Raw genomic sequence first — 27107 nt, 5'->3', positions numbered from 1 at the left:
AGTATAGGAGTAAAACAAATATTTGGCTGCAATGTGTACTTTGTAAATGATTAAATCATATAGGGATATAGACATTGAAGGCTTGAATGTGATATTACTGTGATTTTACTTTAACCAAAATTTTACTTATTTCAGGGCTAGGAGCATTTTTGATTCATTTCCTTCACTGTCTATGCTGGTTATCCAAAGGGACCTTAAAAATTACTTTTCTTTCTTTTTTTTAACTTTTTTTTAATTGAGTTATAGTCATTTTACACTGTTGTGTCAAATTCCAGTGTAGAGCACAATTTTTCAGTTATACATGAACATACATATATTCACTGTCACTTTTTTTTTTGCTGTGAGCTACCACAAGATCTTGTATATATTTCCCTGTGCTATGCAGTATAATCTTGTTTATCTATTCTACGTATGCCTGTCAGTATCTACAGTATTTTGAACTCCCAGTCTATCCCTTCCCACCCCCCTCTCCCTTGGCAACCACAAGTTTGTATTCTATGTCTATGAGTCTGTTTCTGTTTTGTATTTATTTATTTTTTTAGATTCTGCATATAACCAATCTCATACGGTATTTTTCTTTCTCTTTCTGGCTTACTTCACTTAGAATGACATTCTCCAGGGACATCTGTGTTGCTGCAAATGGCGTTAGGTTGTCATTTTTATGGCTGAATAGTATTCCATTGTATAAATACACCACATCTTCCTTATCCAGTCATCTGTTGATGGACATTTAGTCTGTTTCCATGTCTTGGCTATTGTAAATAGTGCTCCTATGAACACTGGGGAGCAGGTGTCTTTTTGAAGTAGGGTTCCTTCTGGATATATTCCCAGGAGCAGGATTACTGAGTCATATGGTAAGTCTATTCCTAGTCTTTTGAGGAATCTCTATACTGTTTTCCACAGTGGCTGCACTAAACTGCATTCCCACCAGCAGTGTAGGAGGGTTCCCTTCTCTCCACAGCCTCTCCAGCATTTGTCATTTGTGGACTTTTGAATGATGGACATTCTGACTGGTGTGAGGTGATACCTCATTGCAGTTTTGATTTGCATTTCTCTGATAATTAATGATACAGACCATTTTTTCATGTGTCTATTGATCATTTGTATGTTTTCCTTGGAGAATTGCTTGTTTAGGTCTCCTGCCCATTTTTGGACTGGGTTTTTTTTTTCTTATTAAGTCATATGAGCTGCTTATACATTCTGGAGATCAAGCCTTTGTCAGTTTCATCATTTGCAAAAATTTTCTCCCATTCTGTAGGTTGTCGTTTTGTCTTACTTATGGTTTCCTTTGCTGTGCAGAAGCTTGTAAGTTTAATTAGGTCCCATTTGTTTATTCTTGCTTTTTTTTCTATTGCTTCAGTAGACTGCCCTAGGAGAACATTTTTGAGATGTATGTCAGATAATGCTTTGCCTCTATTTTCTTATAGGAGATTTGTTGTATCTTGTCTTATGTTTAAGTCTTTGATCCATTTTGAGTTTATTTTTTGTGTATGGTGTAAGGGAGTGTTCTAGCTTCATTGATTTACATGCTGCTGTCCAGTTTTCCCAACACCATGTGCTGAAAAGACTGTCTTTATTCCACTGTATATTCTTGCCTCCTTTGTTGAAGTTTTCTTATTTGCTTCCATGGTACACTGAAACCAGCATGTATATCAAATGGGAAAATCCTGTCTTTCTGATTAAAAAGTTGTAAAAAGTATCAGGAAGTTTTTTAGTGTGAGTATAATTTCTTTAAATAGGTCTTATATAAAATATGTGTGTCATATAAAATGTGGGGGTGGTATCTTCCCTATTACTTAGCATTTTAAATCACAAATAATAAATGATGAAATAAACACTAATTTCTCTCCATTCAATTTTAGAACATTTGAGTGATGGACCAGATTCTATTTTAGATGCTTTCCTGATAGTGCAGTGAAGTACAAACATTACATACTGTTTTGTCATTTACTAATTTTTGGCCATGAGTGACTCAGGGCAGGCACTATGACTCAGAATCACAGAATTATGATTATTAGCGAACCGTGGTATGACAGAGTCCTCTTCATCCTAATGTCTGACCAACTCCTGATTTATTCAGACACAAGAATTAATTATAATGGTAAAACAACTTTTGATTTCTTCCTCACTCTCCAGTTTCTCTTACTTGCTACTTGGCAAAGGGGTACAATAACTGTCTGGAGGTGAGCCCAGCCCTGTTTGCAATGGATTTACTGGTCTCAGTAGGGATGAATCACATGACGCATAAAGATTATATTAAATTAGCCAACACATTACCAGTCATTTTTCATCTTGGAAAAGCAACAAAAGACCAGAGTGAATATTAACATTTCTGTCTTACAGAAAAGCATGGGTGATAAAACCTAAACTTCTTCCAACAGCAATAGTTTTCAACCAATAGTTTCACTGCTGGTGCCTCTCCACACACATACACGCATGCACATGTACAAAACCACCAATAAACACGTTCAGGAAGATACAGAAAGAAGACAAATGCACATGCTATATATTTTTTAGTTAGAGGAGAATAAAAAATCTCAAACAGTCAGCATTAGACCTAGTATTAGAAAACCCTACCAAACCCTAGTATTAGAATTTTTTTCTGAATTCATTTAATAAGCTACCTTCTTCACTAAAAAAGGTCAGGCACAAGATGTCTATAAGGTGAGTTCACTGAGGTTTGGGGTTTAGATATATCTTGTAAGTTAAAGCAATTTACTCAGATGTTACACAAAGTAAAAATTCTAGCTTACAACAAAGCAAATTCTTTCTAGAGCCTTCTTGGAAAACTCTCAAAAATGTACAAGGGAGCCTTCTTGGAAAACTCTCAAAATGTCACCATGTAAATAAATGCCTATTATCTTTATGAAGACCCCAGAAAAGTCTGGAATATTGTATTTGGAATTCTGAAGGGAGGTTTAAGTTCATGAAGGTTTTGAAAAAAAAATCATTTAAGTATTTTATGACACCAAGCCAATAAGAATTAGAATATCATAGTTACACATAAAATTGACTTTGAATTTAAAATCTTTGGAAATGTAGTAATTGAAATGTATAGTATATCTGCTAGCCCACTGTGAATCTTACTACTCAAAATTCTATGACATTCTCAGTTTTGAATCTTAAAATATCTATTTTAATGGAATAATAACCATTACTAATATTTTGCTATCAAGGAGTAATAACAGTATGGATTTTTAAAATGTTAGCAACTTTCTTCAGATGAAATTAATCACCTCCCATATAATCATTTACACCAAATGATTTTTACATACATGTTGCAGGGTTCAATGAATTGCTATCTTGCTACTTTTATTGATAAATTTGAAATAACAACATTTCAGAAAATAGGGAAAATTTCAGCATAACACTAAACCAACTTGCCAAAGTTTCTATTAAATTACCAGTGCTATATTCATTTAGTCTCACTCTTTTCTAGACCAGTTCCACAATAAAACGTACCAGGTTGTTAAAATCAATAGTTTGAAAGAACATATTTCCAGATAAAACAATGCAAATGCAAGAGTTAATAAATCTGATTCAGTCTTTGCTACAAAAGTTATCTCTGTGACCAGTAAGGCATACATGAATGATTAACTGCTTTTGTGTATTTAAACAAAGATGTTTAACAAGTCAAAAAGCTTGTAAAAGTCATTTTGTCTCTAATGGATAAACAGTAAGGCAGAGAGAAAGTTTATTTTTATATTTTCATCACCTTGGGAAGTATAGCAAAAGAAAAGTCCAATTATTTGAATGTTGCACACATTTTATCCAAATAGTTATATAACTATGGAACTTCAAGAGTAGAACAGACAATCAAGGGAAAATATCTCTTTTCTAGATTCTGAGAAAACTAACACAAGTTTTTCTAGGCCAAATATTAAGGAAAATGTCTTCATTAAATAGATATTGCAAAAGGTATATTATATTAAGACCAAGGGATTTCTTATAATATTGTTTGTCTGTCGGACGGGAATAGGAGGTACTCTACTAAATACGTTTCTGTTGGAAGGGAGATATTTTATAATACAAAAATTTGTGAAAATATGTGTATGCTTTGATCTAGCAGTTTTACCATCTGTTTCTATATCTTAAGGAAATAATCATGGCTAGATACAACCATTACCTACAAGGATGTAAATTTTAAGTACCCCAAATACCAAATATAGAACTGATTAAATAATGTGACATATTCATGCAGTAAAATACTACGTGGTTAATAAAATGATGTAAAATCTATAAATCGAGACAGAAATATGTTAAGGATATATTATTAATTGAAAAGATACAACTATTTATTTCCATATTTCTGAAGTTGTTGTTAAAAATTAAACATTTACAGAAGGCATATATTGAATTATTTCCTAGCAGAAAATTAACTCCCCTTTTTAGATATCTCTCCACCGAAATCCTCAGGATTCATTTCAGGGATGCTGTTTATGGATCATAGAACTTCCCTCTTATCCCAATCACAGTTGATTGATCTAGGCAGCCATGGGCACCTTGCCAGTCTGGACCAATTAAATCTTCCTCAAAATGTCTTCTGAGAAAGAGAAATTTATTCTGCAATTATATCTGTAATATGTGAACTTGTGAGATCTCTGAAAGACCATTTACTATGTGGTCTGGAAAATAGAGAAAGATGTTCTATATGGAAAGAGATCAACAAAACCAACACTCAGAGAGGAGCAAAGATTAGGGGCTGAATAAAAGAACTTGCAGCATCCTAGGCTGCGAATCTAGCCTGCGCCCAAGCCTTAGCTGAAGTCTTGAGTTTAACTGAATAAAAACCTACATATAATAAATCCCTCATTTCAGTTTCTGTTGCCTTCAGTGAATTTCTATACGTCAATAAACATGATCTCTGCAGAAGTTCTGGACAGATATCCATCTGAACATCAACAGCTACTCATCCACAGTAAAATAACAGGCATTTCTACTTGTCATTTTCCATCCAATGTCAGAACATCTGAGCGATGGACTAGATCTATTTTTATACTCTTGCCTGATAAGTGCAGTGAGGTATGAACATCATACACTATTTTGTCATTTACTAATTCATTGCCACGAATGACTCAGGGCAGGCATATGACTCAGGAGCACAAAATTATGATCATTACCAACTCACAGTATCTCAAAGTCCCCTTCAATAAATTTAAAAATTAAAATAAATAAAAATACATACTTTTGAAGGAATGTAAACTGATAGAAAAATAATGATGAAAAGCATACAAACTCATTTATCAGAATATTTAGGACGCTTTAAATTTACTCATATATACTCTCACGAGTGCCAAGACACACACACACACAAGCTTCTTTTCAGAATTTTCTGTAACAGCACAACATTGAAAAATAATCTAAAGGTCCATCAATATAAAAGTAGTTGTGATATACTCAAAATAGAGACTTCTATACAAACATGAGTTAACGTGTATATATGTGTGTGTGTGTGTGTGTATGTGTGTGTATATATAGATATACACACACACATACACACACACACACACATATATATAGTATGTGTGTATTGATATCAAACATTTAAAGATGAGCAGAAAGATGAAGAGAAAAAGCCGGTTATATATACTAAAAAATATCAATAAGTACACACGTAGGCATATTGGTATTTTCAGATAAATCTTTTGGAACTTCGTATGATACGTGTTTGTCAGTGGTTACTTCCTGGGGGAGGAAAGTAGGAGGATGAGTCAAGGCTCACATTTGGGGTTTGGAAGAGGGAGAATTTTTAAAACATATATACTTTTTTATATTTTTTGAATTTTTATATACCATCACATATTTTTCAAACATTCTTTGCTATTAATCATATAAGAAAACCATAAAGGCAGAAAGAGGGAGGGAGGGAGAGAGAGATGAGAGACAAAAAGAGACAGAGAGGGGCAGAGAAATGGAGGAAAAAAGGCAAAATATGAAGATGGCTTCACTCTGACTCTTGGACATGCACCTGAGTGCACTGACACTGTGTGACAGTACATATAGCACTCAAATTCCATTATGAATCTGAAGAAAAAAAATTTTTTTCTTCTTAGTAAATAAGATGTGACCATTTCTTTCATTAGGATAATAAGGTATTTGCATTGTATGTGGGTAAAGAATTTATTTCAATCATATACAATTGTAGTCTTAAAATAGTCCTTAAAAACCTAGTTATAATTTTCAGCATTTACCAGAAACCAAATTAACCCTACAAAATACTATTTTAATTCCACTTCTGTGTCTCTGCCAATGGATTATGTGATTATGCATGAGGCTACACAATGAAGCTTTCAGCTGCTACATGTTTTAAAAGTCCACTTCTAAGATTAAAAGGCTACAGCTGTATAGCACAGAGAACTATATTCAGTATCTTGTAATAACCTTTAATGAAAACAAATATACATATGTATATGCATGACTGTGACATTGTGCTATACACCAGAAATTGACACATTGTAACTGATGGCACTTCAATTAGAAAACAAAAGGCTACAGAACTGAAATATATTTGTCCATGTGCCAAAAATAGCAGTGTACTTATAAATAGAAGGGAAAGTTTATGGATAGATCAAAACAGAAAGTATTCTTTCTGTAATTTCTGAATTTTGTTCTCACTTACACAGAATGATTAAAATACTAAAACTATTGTATTCTAGAGTTAAGAATTTCCTGATGTAACCTAGAAACTGGCAGCAAATCCTAGTACTATAACAAAATAGAATTTTGTCTAGTGATTTTCTTGAGATTAGGAAGCACATTGAAAAACCTAGATATCCATTAATCTCTGATGAAAACACAAACTTAATGAGATTTTTTTTTCATTTTAAGTCTTTTGTTTTGAGAAGTATGTATCATCTACTGTTCTTGACATGAATTAACCTACTTTATTTTCTACAAGTGCTTTCCTACATACAATAGGAAAGTAAGCCATAAAATGAAAAGGGCTTTACTGTGAAAATCAGCATTAATCCATTTTCTTATTTTGCAAACACTCTATCATTCTCCATGGTCATGAGAGGTAAAAGACATTTTTTAGTATTAATGAACTTCTCTGTTCTATCCTCCGTTGTAAAACAATGCATTGCTCCTATGAGACAAAGCAGTGTGTCTCATAGGAGGCTCCAATAAATCCAGTAGAGTTGCAGGTGTCAGCAAATTATGTCAATCAGGTAACAAATGCATGATGATGATGAAGACAGTATCTCTCCATGTCAATATCTGAATATTCAAAATTTGTAAAAAGCATATGGGGAAATAACAAACTGCTAACATTTCTGAATGTTCACTATTCTTACTAATGAGAAAAATCTTAATGTACACTTTTATTCACCCGTACCTGTGCTTCATATTTAAAGGACGAGGTGGCTTAAAAATCCATACTTAAATCCAAAATATGATAACTGCATTTTCAAGTATAAGGGAATATATTTTCTTCAACTTGTTTTCTGAGTAATAGGGGGCATATTTTCATAGCTTTCCCCACAAGTTTATTGAAATGTGAATTTCCTTTTGGAACAAGGCTCCTTATCATTGTCATTCTTGGACTATTTCTCCTCACTTTTATTCATTCTCACCATGAGTTTATTGGATTTAGATTAATTTAGTAAGAATATGTTGAGGTTCCGCTGTTGTGGATTTTACTGAAATAATGTACTAATCAACAATCATGAATGCACCTTCCATAATCCCCACTCATAAAAGTGCCCATATCTTTTTGTCATTTTGTTATTAAGAATCGCTGAATAATGTTTTATTCTAACATTTAAAAATACTAAATCATGGGTACACAGAATAGTTTTTACAAAGATCTATCTACCCCATTATAGATGCTTCCCTTATATAATATTATTTGATTTGAAAATTATATTTCAAAATAAAAATATATTTTGTTGCTTGGATTAAATATGAACTCAATAACAACTATAATAACAACATAATTCAGAATAATTATTCAGTATAATGCTCTAAAGCATCACGGTAATGCCTATATATTAAAATTCATTCTATATGCATAAATCTGTTGTAGAGAAATATAAATGCATAATTAATACAAAGCTTTAAACTATAAATATATATGATACATGACCAAATTCTGTGAGAAAAATTGTCTAGAAATGTGAGTTCTAGGAGCAAAAGAAATGACCATTAAATAAATTATAATTCATATATATTTCTAAATAAATTACATGGGAATAAAATTACCATGATACACTGATTCTGGATATTCTGAATTTTCCTGGATTTTCTGGACTAGGCATAAAGTTGCCCTCCATTCTAGTTTTTATCAGGAGAGATTGGAAATAAACTACATCTTTAGACTCATTTGCATCTCTTTTAATTATTTTCCAACAAGTAGATGTCCTCCTATGAGGTTTGGACCAAGACAATATCTTACAACTCTGGGCTGATGTCTGGTAAGCAATATTGGAGAAACGAAGCCACTGAGTACCAACATTCATGCCAGTATCGATTCTCTAGCTTCCCAGATGGGAGAGGCAGTTAATTCATATTAATAAGTTAATTCATATTGTTTTTCATTTATTCCTTTATAAGCTGTTGTCTATAACAATATATGTCTCAACATCTGGCAATGTGCTCAATAACATAAGTTGCTATACATTTAATAGAATTATATGGGCAAGTAGTGAATATCTGGCTTTATTATTTATATATATATATAATATGTGGTTTTGTATTAGATTTAAAGCTTACAAGGACTACAAGTAGTCCTCCATTACTTGCATATTCAAAACCAAAATGTTTAAAAGTGGCAAAAGAAAATAATTTACTAAGTACAAGTATATAAATAGAAGCTATCAATAAATAATTCTTAATATGAAAAATGTTCCATTTTATAATAGTTATCAGAGCAACTCAAATTTAAAGAATTATATCAAGTATATATTGTAAGTTTGTGATGGCAAAGACAAAATTAAAAAGATTAATTTTATCCTCCTTCTTTTAACAAATGACACTTAAACAAAATACATGAATCAATTTGAAAATATATAAAACTGGATCACCCATAGTAAAAGACATTAATCCATGACAGAAGGTAAACTAACAAGGTGAACCTAATGAATTCTCTTTCTCATTTTCAACAGATCATTTCTCGGCCAAAGGACATAACAAGGAAACCATACCAGGGTACATTATTGTCTATTTGCTAAAAACCAGTGATAAATTAGTTTTTATATTAAAAGATAAAGAAAGCAAAAGCAAAAAAAAAAAATGATGTATTATATACAAAAAAGCAAAGCTAAGAATGACATTAGCCTTGTCAGAAACAACGCAAGCCAAAGCACAATGGGGTGACAGAGTCAAGGATAAACAAGGAAATCCTTTTCACATGGGAATATATATCCAGGAAATTATTTTCAAGAAGGAAGGCAAGCTTGTTCATAAGGTAGAGCACTGCAAAGAATATAATTCCTACACAATAATGAGAAAAATGCAAGTAAACTTCAAATTTTAACTTTTTGGTGACCATCAAAGACCTGAAGTTGCAAAGCAACCAAATTATTTTAATTCCAAGGAACAATGAGACCTTTTGTCTTAATCTATTAGGGTGGTCCTAACTGCTTACCACAACTAGATGGCTTAAAAACAATAGCAACTTACTGTCTTATTGTTCTGGAATCTAAAAGACTGAAATCAGGTGTTGGAAGGGTCATGTTTCCTCTGAAGCCTCTAGGGAAGGATCTTTCTGTGCCTCTTCCAGCTTCTGGTGGCCCTAGGCATTCCTTGGCTTGTGGCAGCATAACTCTAAACTCTGCCTGTCTTCACATGACTATCTTCCTTCTGTGTCTGTGTCTTTGCTCCTCTCTTATAAGGACACCAGTTACATTGTATTAAAGATCCACTGTTCTCCAGTAGGAACTCAACTTGATTATATCTACTAATACCCTATTTCCAAATAAGGTCACATTTAATTTTATGAGGAGTGAGGACTTAAACATACACATAAAAATGATAATATCAAATCCATGACACCTTCCATGACACTGTGAAATCCATGAATGTTCTCATCTATGGCAAATCATAGGAGGAAAAGTTTGCTCTCAGAGAAATAGGAAAAAAAAAGAAGCTAATATTTTAACACCTTTGTAAGGTCAAATGTGACTTGATATTTCAAAGTAGAGTAGCTGTGTTCCCAGAGACAGGAGTAATTCATAGAGGGAGAGTTCAAGACGATGGCAGCCTAGGAAAATCCTGAACTCACCTCCTCCCAGAGACACAACAAATCTACAATTATAGACGGGATAATATCCTTAGAAAGAGACCTGAAAACTGAGTGAACAGAGCCTCCACAAAACACAGTAAAAGGACAGCATCTAGGTGGATGGGAGAGGCAGGGGTCCTGTCTCGCCAAGGAAAAACCCACACAGTAGCCACAGTGTTTCACAACCAGGAAGGATCATAACGTCACAGATCTTTCCCCTGAGGAGCAAGAGACTCAAGCTCTGCGTCAAGCACCCCAGCCTGTAGAACCTGCACAGGAGAGACAGGCCCCCAAAGCACCTGGCTTTGAAAACCAACAAGGAATATGTCCAGGAAGACTGCAGAACTGTAGGAAACAGAAATCCTGCTCTTAAAGGGCCCATGTGTAAACTCACAAAAACACCAGATTGAAAAATCCATGGACCACAGTGAAGGGGACCCACTTAACTAATCTCGATGCGTCTGCCAGAGGAGGAGAAAACAGCTGTGATACTTCTCACCCCCTAAGTCAGTAGGAGGAGCCATTTTTAAGATCTCAGGCTATCTTGCTGATGACACAGCTGGCAGGTGCCATTCTGAAATTCTCCATCTAATCTGTTGTCACCAACGGGCTGCCCTACCAATGCACACAGCTATCCTGGTGGCCCTTCCAGCCAGGCCAGGGGTCAGTCCCCCCACCCACCAGGATGCTGCAGCAGCAGCCTCACCACAGCAAGAGGGTGTATGCAGGGAAAACTCCTCGAATGCCTGGCTCTAGCGGCTAGGTGGGGTCGCACTACCGAATCCCACAGGACATCTCCCAGATAAGGCCACTCCTTCAAGACGGGGAGAGAGAGCTAATGTACCTAATACACAAAAATTTCTTCACTGTCATTTTTTTCTAGATCATTTCTTCTGATCTTCATCTCTGTGGTAGGGCAGAGCGCATAATGTTTTTCTTCACACACTCCTGCTGTCTCCTACACACTCCTGCTGTTCTCCTAGCAAGCACACCAGTTTGCGCTGATCACACACGGTTGGTGAGTGCCTTGAATAGGAAGACATTCACAGCAGGACACCCTGTGGTTTATCAGAAGTATTTCTCTTAGGATCTAAGTATCCTGAGTATTGGAAACATTGTCCCTTGTAGCTCTCCCTGGCGAATTTTCCTGCAGTTTACTCCAGTAAACTGAAGGATTAGCATACATTTTCGCAGAAAACTTACCAGACTTAACAGACTCCTCTAAGACTTTATCAGCTGATAAAACTTATGGGAGATTCATGTCAGCTAAGACATTTCCAGCAAACAGCCAATCAAATAAATGCTGTTTGACTTGTTGATTTTTACATGTATATGTATGTATAGATACATTCATATACACATATATCCTGTAAGTGGATTCTCCAGTTCTAGTCAAATCTTCATGCAGTCCTGGCAAACATCATCCGAGAACCCCAACAAGAGAACCACCCACCTGAATCACCCCCTAAATCCAGACTTGCAGAAATTGTTTGAGTTAGTAAATGTTTATTGTTTAAAGTAACTAAATTTTGTAATAATTTGTTATGTCAGTTGATAACTAACAGCCCAGTGCCAACTCATCCGTATCTCACCACACAATTAGAGACTCTGCTTCCTTAATATAGGATAAAGGTGGTCAGGCTTTTTTTCACTGATAGTATGACAGTCCAGTCAGACTTTAGCATGCTAGATTATTTGATTTTTTTTTTCTGGCTAATATTTTCCCTTTCTCAATCACATCATTTTTTCCTGCCTGAAGGTGATATGTCAAGTTTATTTCATCACAAACCAGCAATTACTGTTCTAATCTGCATTACTTTGAAACGCTCATGTACATAGACTAAACAGATATTAAATTCCATGTATTCTTTATTTGACCCCTGAGAAGTTCTTGAGGAAGAACTGTGTATCTCACTTGATTTTGTATCTTCAGTTGTCTACTACAGCTAGTTTTATCTATCTGTCTGTCTGTCTGTCTGTCTGTCTATCTATTCCCACATTCATTCAGGATTTTTTACTGAGAATAGCCTGGTAGTCCCTAAGTTCCTCATGATTACATCCAGTGGAAGAAAACAAGCAGTGAACAATTTAGGTAATCAAATCCACCACTTCAAATTATGAATAATTATAGACAATGAACACAGTTCTGTAGTAGAGAAAAAGAAGGAAGATGCAGGTCCTAAGTGGATGGAGTGCAGGAGAAGCCCTCCGAGGAAAGAATATTTAAACAGACTGCTGAAGAAAGGGAATAATTCAGAAAGATGAAGAGCCAGAGATGAAAAAAGACATGATAACTGCAGCTTAAAGAGCAACCTCCTAGAAGATCACCAAAATGACCTGCTGATTAAGCTGAGCCTTGTTGATCAATCACCACATAGAGAGACACTGACTTTGACAGATTCTTCCTAGCACCTCTGAAGGGCGATGTTAAGGACAAGGTATTTTTTATATTCTTGCAGTCTGATTTAAGGCAGAACTTTCAATGTGGGGGCTTATTATCATGGACAAAATTTCTTATATAAAAATTCAGGGTTGAGGGAAACAGAGAGTTGAGGGTTTGAAATACACTACGAATAAACAGCTACGGAGAAATCCAGAATCACTGTCTGATAAAGGAGTCCTTTACCCTGAGGGGGGCAAATTGAGTAACCTGTTCTTTAGTTCTAGATGTTTTTGAAACAAAGTTATGTTTCTTCCTGGGCAAGAATTCCCTGGATAGTAAAATCATGTTTATGGAGCCAGTCTTCATTTCTTAGTCCTCTTATGCATTGTGGCTTTATTCTAGATGGTTCCAATTTTCATTCTAAGTTAAGGTTGGAGAAGTACAATGTCCAGATTCTATACCATACCCTGCAGACCATGATGAGGAATACATGTCCAGTGTACAAAAACATCATTGCTATGTTTGAATGAGAACAATCATCCCACTTGCATTCTATAAATATTCTTCTAACTTTTGGGTAGATAATGGGTCAGAGAGTGAAAAAGAAAATAAACGTGACATTTTGCCTTCAGTCTAGTTCTATACTTGTTTGCACACATCAAGTCTCTCAACCTATGAGAGCTTGATACTCCTAAGGAGAAAAAGTTTTGTATTTCTAAAAGGCCTACACGTCAAGATAAACCCAGAGTGGCAAAATCTTCCGCAAAGCATTCTTGAATTACAAAGAAGTCTAAAATGCTTCCAAAATAATAGGAACTGGAGTTTTTAAGAGGCATTCTTAAAGCCATGCTACTTGATACCAGCATAAAATAAGAATGCTTCTGTATTTTGCAATTGAGTATGGAGCCTTTTCCTTGGAAATCAAAAACTGACCCAAACTGTGTTGAGTGAGAACAGCTGACTGCCTTAAAATAATCAGAGGGATAAGTGCCATTGGTTCCAGTGGCTCTTTCTGGTTGGAAGATTCTGGAGGTTTTGTTGTTATTTAAAAGTTTGGTTCCCCTGTGTGAAATTAATGACTTTTCTCCCTCATCATTTCAAACTTGCTTATGAGAAATTTTGATTGTTTAACAATACAGAGAAAAATGAGGCAACAAATAGAGAAGTTACTGCAACTGTACAGGCAAAGTGCCACCGTCTAGACTCGTTTGGAGACATGCTAATGGAAAGAAATGAATGCAGCACACCAGACATTAAAAGGTACTCAGTGAGTTTTTAATTCCACTATTATCTACTTTGTCCATTTTTATAGGTTAATGAATGCAAAGAATAATGGAAATGAGCCTAGACTAATGCTGAAGTCATTCTTTCTCTTTTTATTCTATTTAATTTTTACAATGAGCAAGTTTATGAAATTTTTACATCTGCAAAAGTTTTCATATACATCACCACAGCTAAGACTTGCATAATCCTAAAGCCCAACTTGAATTCTTTACTCGTTCTTGCCTTCAGCTATTAAAAAAAAAAGAAATCTGCCTCGGAATACAGTGTGTTCCCCAGCACCGTGGCTGTCACACTAAGGCAGGGTGGCCATTTGATGAAGATATTGCTCAATGAAACACTGGAGTTTGGATGCCTCATTTAATACTCTACAGTAGAACAAAAATATTTTAAAAACTAACCTTCACAGGATTCATAATATCTTTTCTTCTATTTGCTATATAGTATTAAGAACAGATAGGGTAGAATGACCTGGAGGCCATGATAACTTCATGAGATCCAAGATCAGTATTGATCATGCCTGTGCCAGTGGCCAGGAAGAGTAGAAGTAACTCCAAATAGCAGTAAAGACGGAGGGGGGTGAGCTACTGCCAGAGGCTGGTTACCAGGCCAAATGTCCCAGTGTCACCATCTGGCGTAAGTACTAAAGGTTGCCAACCCCTTAAGTTAGAGCAATCACATGCATCAGCAGGTTTCCTGTCTTCTATGGTCGCCAAGAGATTGGTTCAAATACTACACTGTATTAAAATACCAAGCTGAGATACTTTGTAGCTATGAAAACAATATTCAAAATAATTTAATTGTCCTTGAAACTCAGTGTAATCCTCACTGAGATAATAAGTACATTCCTTTATAAAATGTAAAGTTATATTCTTGTAATGAAGTTGTTTATTATAAATAAAAGGTACAGCTTTGTTAGAAGTACAAAACTTGCAAAAAATATTTTTTCTAATAACACTTTTCATTGTAATAAAACATCATTTATAAGATTAAATTAATGTGGTATTAATATTCCTAAAGTATAGTTTTATATTTTTCAGGGAAAGCTACTGTCAACATTACTAAAAAAAAGTTCTGACATTTTTTGTTTTTTAATTTGAAGATTCAGTTTGAAATTTTGGTAATTATATTGAAATAATTGTTAAAATAAATATCTTGTTTTCTCACAAAGAGAAGAAAAGAAATACTCTGGAATTATGACATTCAAAGGGTTCATCTCTATGAATGGAAAATGAACTTAAGAGGGGGATTATACTCAATTGATTATGAGAAATAGGGTTCTTTTCTTGTGATGGTAAAAGATATCCTTTAATTTTCTTTTCTTATAAAAAAAAGTGTAGAATTATGAAGTTAGTGAATACTGAGTGCATTGAATAAGTAATAATGAATAATGTTTTTGCCATTGTCCAATGTCAATATGAAAACTTTATTGCTTTATTTTTATACTTTATTATTAAAATGAAGATGAGTATCCTCATATGTATATTTCTTTGGCATCTGAAATAATATCATTGTAGACACAGTTAAAATTTATAATGCAAGATTAAAAAGGACAAAGACAAAAGATGAAATTGGTAAAAGAGGAAATGATGATTTTTTAAATAGCAATTCTTCAAAAGGTTCAAGGATTAAGAAAGGATAAGTTCACTTCATCCTTAAAATAAAAGTCTTTTGGGATTAGCTGAAAATTTTTTTCTTGGGTATTTGGAAATAGACCTGGAATTAATGACAAGCCATCATAGTAACTGAACTCTGTGCATAACATCAATACACCAGAAAGGTAATGGAAAAATAGAGCATATTACTATAAAGAAAGGTCTCCATTATCAACTTAGTAAGATAAAATAATAATAAAAATATGCATTTGTATGCTAGTTTTTAAATTTCTAATATTTTCCCAAGTATCTCCAGAAAACTAAAATTTCAGAGAATAAAATAAAATCTTCTCAAGCATAAAGCAGAAAAGTTTAAATTAAATATAAATCACCTGAAAATGTATCACTTCATATACTTGTGAGCTAAAGCATTTACCAGAAAAATTGTTTCCTACAAAAATTATTTTCCCTAAAAATGTTTTAATAGGAAATTTTCCAGATGCACTTATCTTTCCCTTGAGTACCTTCATTATATACCTAACAGAGACATACAGCTAGACAAATGTCTAAAATCACATTCCACTGATTGCCAGTGTTGAGAGCAGGCATAATTTCGGGGTTTAATAAATTTTCCTCTTTTTTTAGTTCCATATATATAATATTAATATTGTATTAAACTGTAATTTTCAAAAGACTAAGAATCATCTCTCTTGTACAAATGGACTCATGTTAAAATTTATTCAACTAATTAAAAAATGAAAACTGTGAGATTTGAAATTTAATAAATAAATGAAGAATTTTTAGGATATGACTGCTCCCTTAGATATGAAACTGGTTAAAATTCAACAAGGCTATGATCTATAACCATTGGGATTACTTGAACCACCTGACAGGAATTAATTGTATCTTTACTGGAGAAACCTTTATAAAATTAGTTTGTAGCATTACTAAGTCTCGAACTATAACTGAGCAGTAAACAATGTCACACTAAGTCATTCTCCAAGACAATCCTTGAATTGCCTTTCAACATACAACATTGAAAAAGACGCTTTTTTCCTCATTTAGATTTCAGATTTGTTTTTACTTTTTATTATCTTGTTATCATTAAGCAATCTCCAAAGACTATTCTTGTTCACAAAAAGGTTTATGGGTTTTGATTTGACCTAATTATTTACATAGATGTTGCAAGAGTATTTATTAACCACACAAGGTTTCTTGAGTTTGGTCTATAAATCTAGAGCCATTCATATTAAGGAAGTACAAATGCCAGAAAATTAACTTTTGTCTGGAAATTTGTATGCTGAATTTCAGACGGGGCTTGGAAACACCTTTCTTGTTTGTGCTTCTATTCCAAAGCTGGAAAACCAATCCCAAGAAACCTACTTTGCCAGATTTCATGTGCAGTACTCACAAATTTAGGTAAATTCCTCTTTTCTTGAGGTTCCCCCAAATACGCTAGTATCTCTTACATGCCATGAAATAACTTCTCTCATCACTTGTGAAAACGGGACTCAGCAAATCAGGTATCAGGTCAGAGCTATGGGAGTCAACAGAGTAGCATTTCTATATGTTACACGGCAAAGAATTTCACAAGATCCTAGGTGAGTATGGGCTGAATACACCAGCTCCTCATATAAAGTCAACTGTGGTTTCTTAATAGTGGGCTGGCCGTGCCTGGTTATATAAGACTCATTCTCAAATACAATGCTTCCAGTATGGCCTTAGCTACATAATGAATTTGTCCAATTATATGCTGGTAAATAGAAAGATAGGTTTGTTTGTTTGTTTGTTTTGTTTTTTAAATGGAGGTACAGGGGATGGAACCCAGAGCTTCGCTGGGGTGGCCCAAGCATTCTTTCTGATTTGACAGTTCCTATGCAGGTCTTACAATTGCACTGGGCTAATTAAAACATACGGAGCATAAGAATCAAGCCTATTTCTAGTGTCCCTTTTTATAAAGTGAGAGAACAGACCTACATGATTTTCCAGGGGCTTTCCGGGAAACGTAAAAGCTAATTTCAGGTACAAAGTTTTTTCCTTATAATTTTTTTTTTACACATGGTGGGCCTGATCTTGAAACAGCAAAATCAAAAGATTTATCATAAGACATTTGGCCAGTGGGTTCAGGTAGAAACATGGGTGCCAGGGCAACACGATTTTAAGGAAGCTTATGTAGTTCCTTCACATGTGAGGAAATTTTGTTCTATATTTAATAACAAAGGGAGTGATAAAGTCATCTCAAAGAAGATGAAATCATCTGTTGGTCATGGAATCTCTGCTAACTGGGCAGATTGCACAGAAGGTAAAAGATGATCATTTATCATGTTAATAGCACAGAAAGCCAAATTCCAGTTTGGCGTTCATATTTGGCAGTCAGTGCTTCACAGCATTTCTAAAATAAACACATCAAACTGAGCCAACTTTGGCAAAAATATTTACACAGCCCTTTGTGTCTTTACAGATCCAGTATTTGCAGATATTATAAATGATGACAAGTAAAACTCCCCTTTCTGCATGCACTGCAAACATTTTCATAATCATTCACGTTTTGCTTTCACTATCATCTTTCAAATTATGGAATAACTAGATACTTTAAAACTACTCCTTTTATATACTGACCAAAAAACCCACAAATTTTATTAACTTATCTACGTATTTATGCTTTATGCTTCTCAATCACCATTTTCCCCAGGATAATCTCAATTATTCATACTAATTATTCCTTTTAATCAAAAAAAATAACAATTTAAAATAAAATGCCTGGTGGTGGTTCACTGGGAAATGTCTATCATATTCAAGGATGTTAGCAGATTATCAAAATTCATGAAGACATGTAATAATTTTCTACTGCCACATACATTTCTTTGAGTATCTTTTTAAGGTGGCAAAATGAACATCTTAATTAATATGATCCAAAGATATAGTCTCTTGAAACACATAAGAATAGGAAGCAAAATGTGTAAAATTATGCTTGGTAGTCAGTGTTTTAGTATTCACTATTAGGAAGAAAATGAACAAATGCCCAAAGAATATCAGAATATCAACTTTACTTAATATTTAATCATACTTTAGGTTACTTAAAATCTTAGAAGTAATGTTTGAGCTAACACACAATACATATAATTACTGCTATAAAAATGTTTATCAGAATTGTTATTCAAATTTGTTGAACACTATTTACCTTTTAAAATTCTTAAATATTATGTAGATGAGTAATGTCAGCTCATTTGATAAGCAAACCTATATAAGATATTTAGGAAGTTCAGACTGAAGAGGACACTTTGATAAAACAAATCTATATCTTATAAAAATAAGATGCATTCTTGTGCTATACTTAAAAATGATAAAGTAGAAAAAAAATAATGCTGCTTCTTTTTGCTTTCTTAGACCAAAACTATTAAACCATTTCAAGTTGTCCAACATACATCTTAATTATGCTAATCTGGACTTATTAAATGTTTGAGAAAACAGTTTCAGTAAGAAGGTTTTTTTTTAAGTCAAGCATTTTACAATATTTTTCTTCATTCCTGTGAATTTTGGAAACACTGCATAAGTCAATACGAATAGCACTCATTTAATTTAAAAGATTTAATGATCTAATTTATTAGTACACACCACAAATAGCAAAATGCTTCACATTCCCCTAAATAAAGATTAAGGTTTTCCTAAAAGACAGACCTACGACATGGAGAGAGAGCTTACAACTTAGAACTTCAGTTTCAGCCACAGATAAAAGATAAACCTAGTCATGACCTCAAAGAACTGCTCTCCTTGCCAGCAGGCAGAAAATTCCCAGTTCTTTGAACTCACAAATAGACAAACAAACACACAAAGAATAAATACAGACTTGATTCTCTGTCATCTTTCATGTGACAGGAGATTGATCTCCATTATCTGACAGAGATCACCGAAGTCATCCATAAGGCTCAGTTTGCACTCATAGTTCCCCTAACAGTGGAAAATAACTTTTTCATCTGCATGATTCAGAAACAAACAAAACTCCCCCATAATATCAGTCAAAAAGCAAACAAACTTTGATATTCCCAGAGTCAGCAGACTTAAAGTACTACCGAACTCAGGTTTTAAGCAGTAAGCCAAAAAAAAAAAAAAAAAAGCTTGAACAGCCCGTTAAGTGCATGCACTCCTCCAGCAAGGTAGTTTACCTGCCCTCATCAGATGGGGCCACTTGCATATTTCAGTGGATGACCTACAAAAGTGCTAAACTCTATTTTTCAAAAGGTTCAGTAACATGACTCCTATGTAAATAGAAAGTGAGAATTTACATATTTTAAATTTTACATATTTTATTTAACTTGCTAATTACTGGTAGAACCAGAAGAGATTAAAACTGGTCCAAAGAGTATTTGACAAATCATACATAGATGAACAGATGGAAAGTAAGCAAGCCAAGAAGTAGAAATAGAAGTAGAGGTATAGATACACAATTTAATAAAGAAATGCCGGATAAGACAGATGAGTTAAATGCAACTGTTACGTCAAATAGAACCATGAACTGTAAATTTTGGTATTATCTGTTGTCCTGGATAGAAGTTATTTGCATCTCTACCTCACAAAATTCTACTAGTTGAGTTGTAACTTCATTAAGTCTGGGATCTTCAATTTAATGCTTTATAAAAAAATATTTGGGTCACAAATACAGCAAAGGTAATAAATTTTTAGTATAATGTTTTAATTCCAGTTTCTAAAACTGCATTGTATTAGTATTCTATTGAGGTGAAAATATCACTTAATGACTGAAAACAACGTATTTTTATTATCTAACAATTTCCACGGGTCGAAAGTTAGGATCATCCTCTGCTCAGAGTCTTCTAAGGCTGCAGTCAAAGTGTCAGCTAGGTTATGTTCTTATCTGATGTCTTCATTGGGGAAGAACTCATTTCCATGTCATTAAGATTACTGGCAGAATACACTTTTTTGTGGCTGTATGTCTAAGGGTTCCCAGTTCTTCCTGGCTACTTGTTGGAAGTCACCCTCAGATCCCACATTTGTAATTCCCTGCCACGTGGCCTTTTCCATATGTAGTTCACACAATAGCTCTTTGCTTCTTCAGAGCAAATTCTCTAACTCCTAAGGAGTTTTACCTAATGTGATATAACCATGGTCATGACATCCCATTACCTTCACTGTACAATGTAACCTAATCGAGAGAGTGGTATCACATCACCTTTGCCTTTTTTTGTTGTTGTTGTTAGAAATAATTTAAGAATTCTGCAATACTCAAGGGAAGGAGATTATAAAAGAATTTTTCATTGATGGGTCACTCAAGAGTATGTGTGCCATATGGATGTATAGTTCTTTTAAAATCATATAACTTTGATAATTTTTAAGGAATTTTTATGGCTGATGCTATAAGAAAACATACAGAGAGAATAATCTACACTACAGTTGAAGACATGGGATACTGAATTTTAAAGTAATATGTTACTAGCCATCCTCCTCAACCTGGCATAAAAGTAGACTTAATCCTCAATGGTATTAGAATTCTGCTATCAATTCAGTCATCTGTTCAAATGATGCTACCAAGTACTTAATTATATGCCAACTATCAAATGCTAACATACAAACATGGGTACAATAAAAGTCACTGCCCTCAGAAGCTCACAGTCTGCTAAAATACTCAAATATGAAAGCACGTAATTACAATGAATGTAATAAATCTTGTAACGCAAGTGTTTTTGTCCTGGCACAAGGGAGGGGAATACTGAGCCTCCTTGGTACCAGGAAAAGCCTCACTGGAAAAGTTTACTTGGGGCTGAGTTCTTAAGGATAAATCAACGTTCCATGGAAGTTAGGGGTAAGGTTGTGTTTCAGCAATGAACCATCACACTTAGCAGAGAGGATAGCATGCCTAAAGCATGGGAACAAGTTACAGATTGGGATTCCCCAAGAAATAGACTGAGATAAGGAATTCTGAGGAAGTACAATACTTGCAATGTGGTCCAAGATGAAGGAGCAAGGTATAGAATGAGAGAGATGATACTAGGATGCAGTGATCAAGTCACTGCTATAAGAAATAGGAGTCTGATTCTGCCAGGACCTTCTTAGGAAAGAACAGAATGCCTTCTTAGGACCCCAGTGACTGGGAGTTGCTGCAGAACTGTTTGATTCCCGAATTTTCTGGCTGTGCTTGTTTGTGGCCTAAGATGGCACCCATGGCACTAGAAAAAGGCTTAAAGCGTAAAGATGAGCCATTTATGACTGATGTATTGACAGTGACAGATGAATTCTCACAAAACTGTCCACAGCATCTGCAGGTGAAATTAGAAATGAGCCAAGGGATTTGAAGTGGGCACTGAAGATCTCTGCTACTGAGATTAAGCCAACAAGGTGCATTCAAAACTCTACAAGAAATTTAGCACAGCTGAAGTATTGAGAATGAGATGGAAATAGTGTAGGAAGAGAGATCTGAATGGCAGTCTTGTAAGATTTGAAGGGACAGATGATTTGGCCCCAAAATAAGATGGAACTGGGAATTGAAAATTCCACTAAATAATTTACCAAGATTGATATATTGGCTATTTTCCTCCAGTATGCTTCACTGTTTATTTTTCTTTATTGGTTCTGAATGTATATATATAATGTACATATATAATATATGTATATAGTGTGATAATATAAGCAGATGCTATTTTAAAACACCCTTTAACAGTTTTAATGTTTGGTTAACACTTTTCTTAAATAAATGTGTTAATTTGCTTAATTTTTTTATTGAGCTGTTCTCATTTTTTTCAGCTTTATCTGTCTGAAAGACAAATGTCTGTACAAAAAAATTATTTTCATTCTTTTGGATTATTCCCTAAGACTAGGTCTCAAAAGTAGAATATTCTGGCTAAAGGCAATTGATAGTGTAAGGGTACTAACATTTTCCTGTTTGTTTTCCCTGAAAAGATTAAAACAAGCTGTAATTAAATCAAGGAGACATGATCGGAGAAAAAAAAAAAAGAGATGACGACAGTGAGTACCATGTGGATGATGATGATACTGATGATTACAGAGATAATAATGTTGCAGCTCTACTTCCAAGATCACCCACCCATCATGAATCACACCTCCTACTTTTCACTTTTGGAAAGTTTCCTCCCCTTGAATCCAGGATGGTTCAATGACTCATTTCTGTCAAAAAGAATGCAGTCCACGTGATGCTGTATGGTTTCAATAGCTGGTTTAAAATATTGTTATAGCTTATGTCTTGGTCTCAGGTTACTTATCCTGTGGGAAGCCAGGCTACATTTGAGAAGTCCATCTAACCTGAGAAAGCCACGATGCAGGAAGTTCAAGCTGCCAAGTGGAAAAGTCAAGCGGAGAAAGAGATGTCTGGCTACTAGAAGCTATTTCTGATACTGTAGATGAGGAACAAGACATGCATGAATCTAGAGGAAATCATCTTTGATGTCCATCCCAGTTGACCCTTCAGATAATTCCAGTCCAGCTGCTGAGTAATTGGAACTACATGAGGGACTCCAAGAAGGAACTGCCCTAAGGAGCTCAGTCAAGACACAGAACCATGAGAGAGAAAAAATAAATCACCACTTTGAGACACCAAGTTTTCTGCTGTTTTGGTAATAGATAATCAAAAGATAATTAATAGGTAAACAACAATGGAAACCAAAAAGTATTGAGGAATTACTATATTCCATGCATGATACAATATTAAATTATTACAAACATTAAATTATTTAATTCCCCAGCAACCTTATGACATGTACATCACAATTTTATGTTTAATAAATAAAAAAATGTAAGTTCAGAAAGTTATTGTAACTTGCTGAAGATCACACAAACAGTAAGAAATAAGAATGAGCCTTTAACTCAGGTCAATCTGAATTTAACTCTGCTTTTAAATGTCTATAGTAATGCCCCTTAACAGCATTTCTATTTTGCAAAGTTTATTGGTGGAAAATGAATCTGCATTTTGATTTTAGGTTTTGTATCTTTTTTCAATCTAGGAAAATAGGAAATGAATCTGTGAACTAACAATAATATCAATAAGATAATAACAGTATATAAATAAATCACTTTACTAAATGCTTTCTGATAACTTAATTCTCCCAACACTCCTATAATAGAATAAGAACTACTCTCAGCCACATTTATGGGTAGACATTTGAGGCAGAGAGATTCAGTACCCTGCCCACCTGTAAGCGGCAGAGTCAGGCTCTGAACACAGGCAGCCTGCCTCTAGGGCAGTCTGCATACGTATACAGTGTCTTCTGTGCCATGTAAATACTCTGCAATGTTAATATCTAAAACAAAAAATCCTCGCTTTCTCAAAACTGATTGAAACCATTTCAAAGTCCCAGTACTAATCTTTGAGAATTCAACATGTCACAGTAGCCAAGATGTAGAAACAACCTAAATATCCAGTGTCCATCCGTGGATGAATGTATAAAGAAAATGTGATCTCACCATATGCAACAATATGGATGAACCTGAAAGACGTTATGCTAAGTGAAATAAGCCAGTTACAGTAGGACAGATACTGCATGATTTCACTAATGGGAGTTAAAAAATAGACTGGTAGCAACAGAGTAGAATGGTGGTTGCCGAAGGCTGGGGAAGAGGGAGATGGACAGTTGCTGTTCAGTGGGTATAAACTTTGAGTTACGCAAGATGAGTAAGTCCTAGAGCTCTGCCTTACAACACTGTCTACAGTTTACAGTTCCATGTTGCACACTTCAAACTTGTTAAGAGGGTAGATCTCACATTAAGAGTTCTTACCACATACACATAAGATTTCACATAGTAGTAGACAGTATATGCCTGGTGTTTAAAAATAACACTCTCAACCGCACATACTTCAGACGATAGATATAAGAGATGTCATGGCTACAAAGAGTATCCATGTCAGTTTAACTTTTAATCACTATCTTCAAGAGTCTTGAGAGAGAGGGCTATTTCTATGTTGATGTTGCCACTGTTATTGCTGTTGGAGTCTAAAAGAGCAAATGAGATCCTGGTAAATTTTCAAGATATGTAACATGTGTCTAAGGCTACAAAAATCAAGCCCTATCAGCCTAACTTAATTCCTTCTGAGTACATGATTAAATCTGTGTAGTGCCTCATTGATTATCTACTGTGCTGGCAGCAAAGGCTCGGTGTTCACTGAATGTAGATTTATGATTGGACATGAGGAACGAACCAAGAGACAGAGTGACCCTTAATAGCATTAGTGTTTGGATTTCATGTGCCCTCAGTGTCAACAAGGACAGTAATATTTCTTCAAGACTTTTATTGATGAGGCTTAACTTTTTTTCCCCCAAAGCCTAGTAAATGGAAGAGCAGGTGCAATGTCAGGCTGAAGGAAAACTCTGAATCCCGTTTAGAAGATTTCATGTATAAAGACACCTGACTGCCTAAATTCTCCCTTTCCTGGCCATTTTATTTTCTATTTCAAACCAAGGTTTGCCAACCACGTGCTTATTGTGTGTAAATGTAGCAGTTTATTTGAATTGCAAACTACCTTTTTTTTTTTAAAAGAATAATTCTAACTGTTTTATAGTATTTAGCTCCAAAAGCCTACTGGATTGGTTTACTAGAGCTTCCATAACGAAGTACCACAGACTAGGTGACAAAAAACAGCAGTTCTTCTTGGCTTCTAGATGGCTGGCTGCTTCCTGTGTCCTGTCAGTGTCTTAATCTTCCCTTTTAAAGGACACCAGTCATGTTGGATAAGGTCCAGATTACATTTATTTAACACTAACTACCTTTTTAGAGATCCCATCTCCAAAGACCATCCCATTCAGAGGTACTGGGGGCTAGGATTTCAACATATGAAATGGGGAGAGGGCAACATTCACCCCAGAACAGCTACCCTCCCTCCGCTGTTGCTCCGTCTCATCTACCACAGGTGTTTCGTGCTTCCTATAAATGAAAAAACTCACCACCCAGGAAGCAGATCCTGTGGCAAATTCTTCCTCCCTTAAATCTGTGAATGCATAGATGTTAAAAAGGGCCAGAGAGGAAATATCAAGTGAAGGCATCAAATATCTTTTCAAAGGCTTCCAAAAGATAAGAACTTAATGTAACTACCATCCAGTTCCACCATAATGATTAATCACTTCTGTGAAAATTTTCCACAAGGAACAGACTAAAATGTTAAGCATGATCATACTAAGGAAACAGTATTCCTTTACCAAATTAGGTAGCTGTATGTCATAAATATCTTGTTCTTTTTTTTTTAACACTTTTTATTGATTTATAATCATTTTACAATGTTGTGTCAAATTCCAGTGTTCAGCACAATTTTTCAGTCATTCATGGACATATACACATACCTTGTTCTTGAACATTGTGAAAGGGAAATGTTAAATCACTGAATGGAATTGTAGGGTTTTACAATGTCCAGTGTATGTTGATGGAAATTATCAAATCACTGGAAACATAAAAGTAACACTTGGGAAAATGGAGATTATAAAGGCAACCAAAATAGGTTTTACAAACTTTACAAGTTTCCTGTGGATGGTGAAAGCTAATAGCAATCACACTAAGGATCTCCTAAGTGCCTTTTAACACTTCAAGTGTTTACCTTTGCCCCCCTACCCCCGTATTCAAAGAATTTATGTAACCTCCTGAGGACAAGCCTATGATAAATACATATTCACTCTTATTCTTTTGCAGTTCTCTTTCTATCCTTGACTTGAGGGTATTTCCCTAGACCTTCAGTCAAGTCAATTCATAGCAACCTGACATGAAATATATAAAACACATATGTTGCTGGTAATATTCTAGAAGAACTGATTTTTTTAGGGGAGGAAATACGCATACAAAGTGTCATGATGCAAGGTAGACTGTGATGAGCGGAATAAAAAATTGAAATAAAAAAATATGCAGACTTCAGAATTCTAAGAAAGGAGCTCTCACCATTAACTGAGAGATTTGAGAAGGATTTGTGATGTGAATGACGGTTGTACTGGATTTTTTGTTGTAAGATAGACTTCAATTCCAAGCAAATGAAGTAGGATGAGAAAAGCAGAGAGGGAAAGGTGTGAAGCCTCCATGAGGAACAGTGGTGAGATTTGTTCAGTTCAACTCAAGAGGAGATGAAAAGCAACACAATCCAGAAATTTGGACTTAAACTTAGAAATATGAATCTCATCTTTTATGTAAATAAGATAACTCTAAGATGAAGAAAAACGGAGTGCAGAAATTTTATTGCTTACTTGGGCTCTTAAGCAATTATAGTGGGACTAGTGGGGGCAAGTCTTTAAGATTTATTGACTTCTTACGGAGAAAAACACGTAAGCAAGGTGAATTCTAAGGAGAGAAGAAATGGTTGCCAGAGTCATAAGACATTCTGCCATTGTATTTGCATAGTTAATGATCGTGAGTTTTCTGGTTCTCAGAAAGCAGGGCTGTTCATTTCTTTTAAAAGCACAGGTGGGCCTACTTTGGGTTGACATTCACTGATAAAGCAAGACAAAAAAAATCACTAAATAGTCTCAGTCCATAGTTACTGTGAAGAAACTTGTAACAATGGTAAATGAAATTCAAAATGAAAGACTAACAACAAAGAGACTTAATAGTTCTGGAATTACTTTAAAATACAGTAAGAGCTTTGTTGGCCAATATGGTAGCCACTAGCTATTGTGGTTATTTAAATGTAAAC

At 34.7% G+C, this 27107-nt stretch overlaps 1 long non-coding RNA gene across 1 annotated transcript in view; it reads right to left on the bottom strand.

Moving 5' to 3' along the window:
* Positions 1–1154: 1154 nt before the first annotated feature.
* LOC140696915 (uncharacterized) overlaps positions 1155–27107 on the bottom strand; it is a 187593-nt gene continuing 161640 nt past the window's right edge. Inside the window, exon 7 of the long non-coding RNA XR_012073586.1 lies at positions 1155–1369. This is a non-coding gene — a long non-coding RNA (uncharacterized lncRNA). The remainder of the gene's footprint in view (positions 1370–27107) is intronic.

Source organism: Vicugna pacos, chromosome 6, assembly GCF_048564905.1.
Source record: "Vicugna pacos chromosome 6, VicPac4, whole genome shotgun sequence".
In the NCBI taxonomy this organism is placed as follows: Eukaryota; Metazoa; Chordata; class Mammalia; order Artiodactyla; family Camelidae; genus Vicugna; species Vicugna pacos.
The sequence above is the reverse complement of the archived record's forward strand: the minus strand, read 5'-3'. Positions and strand labels throughout refer to the sequence as shown.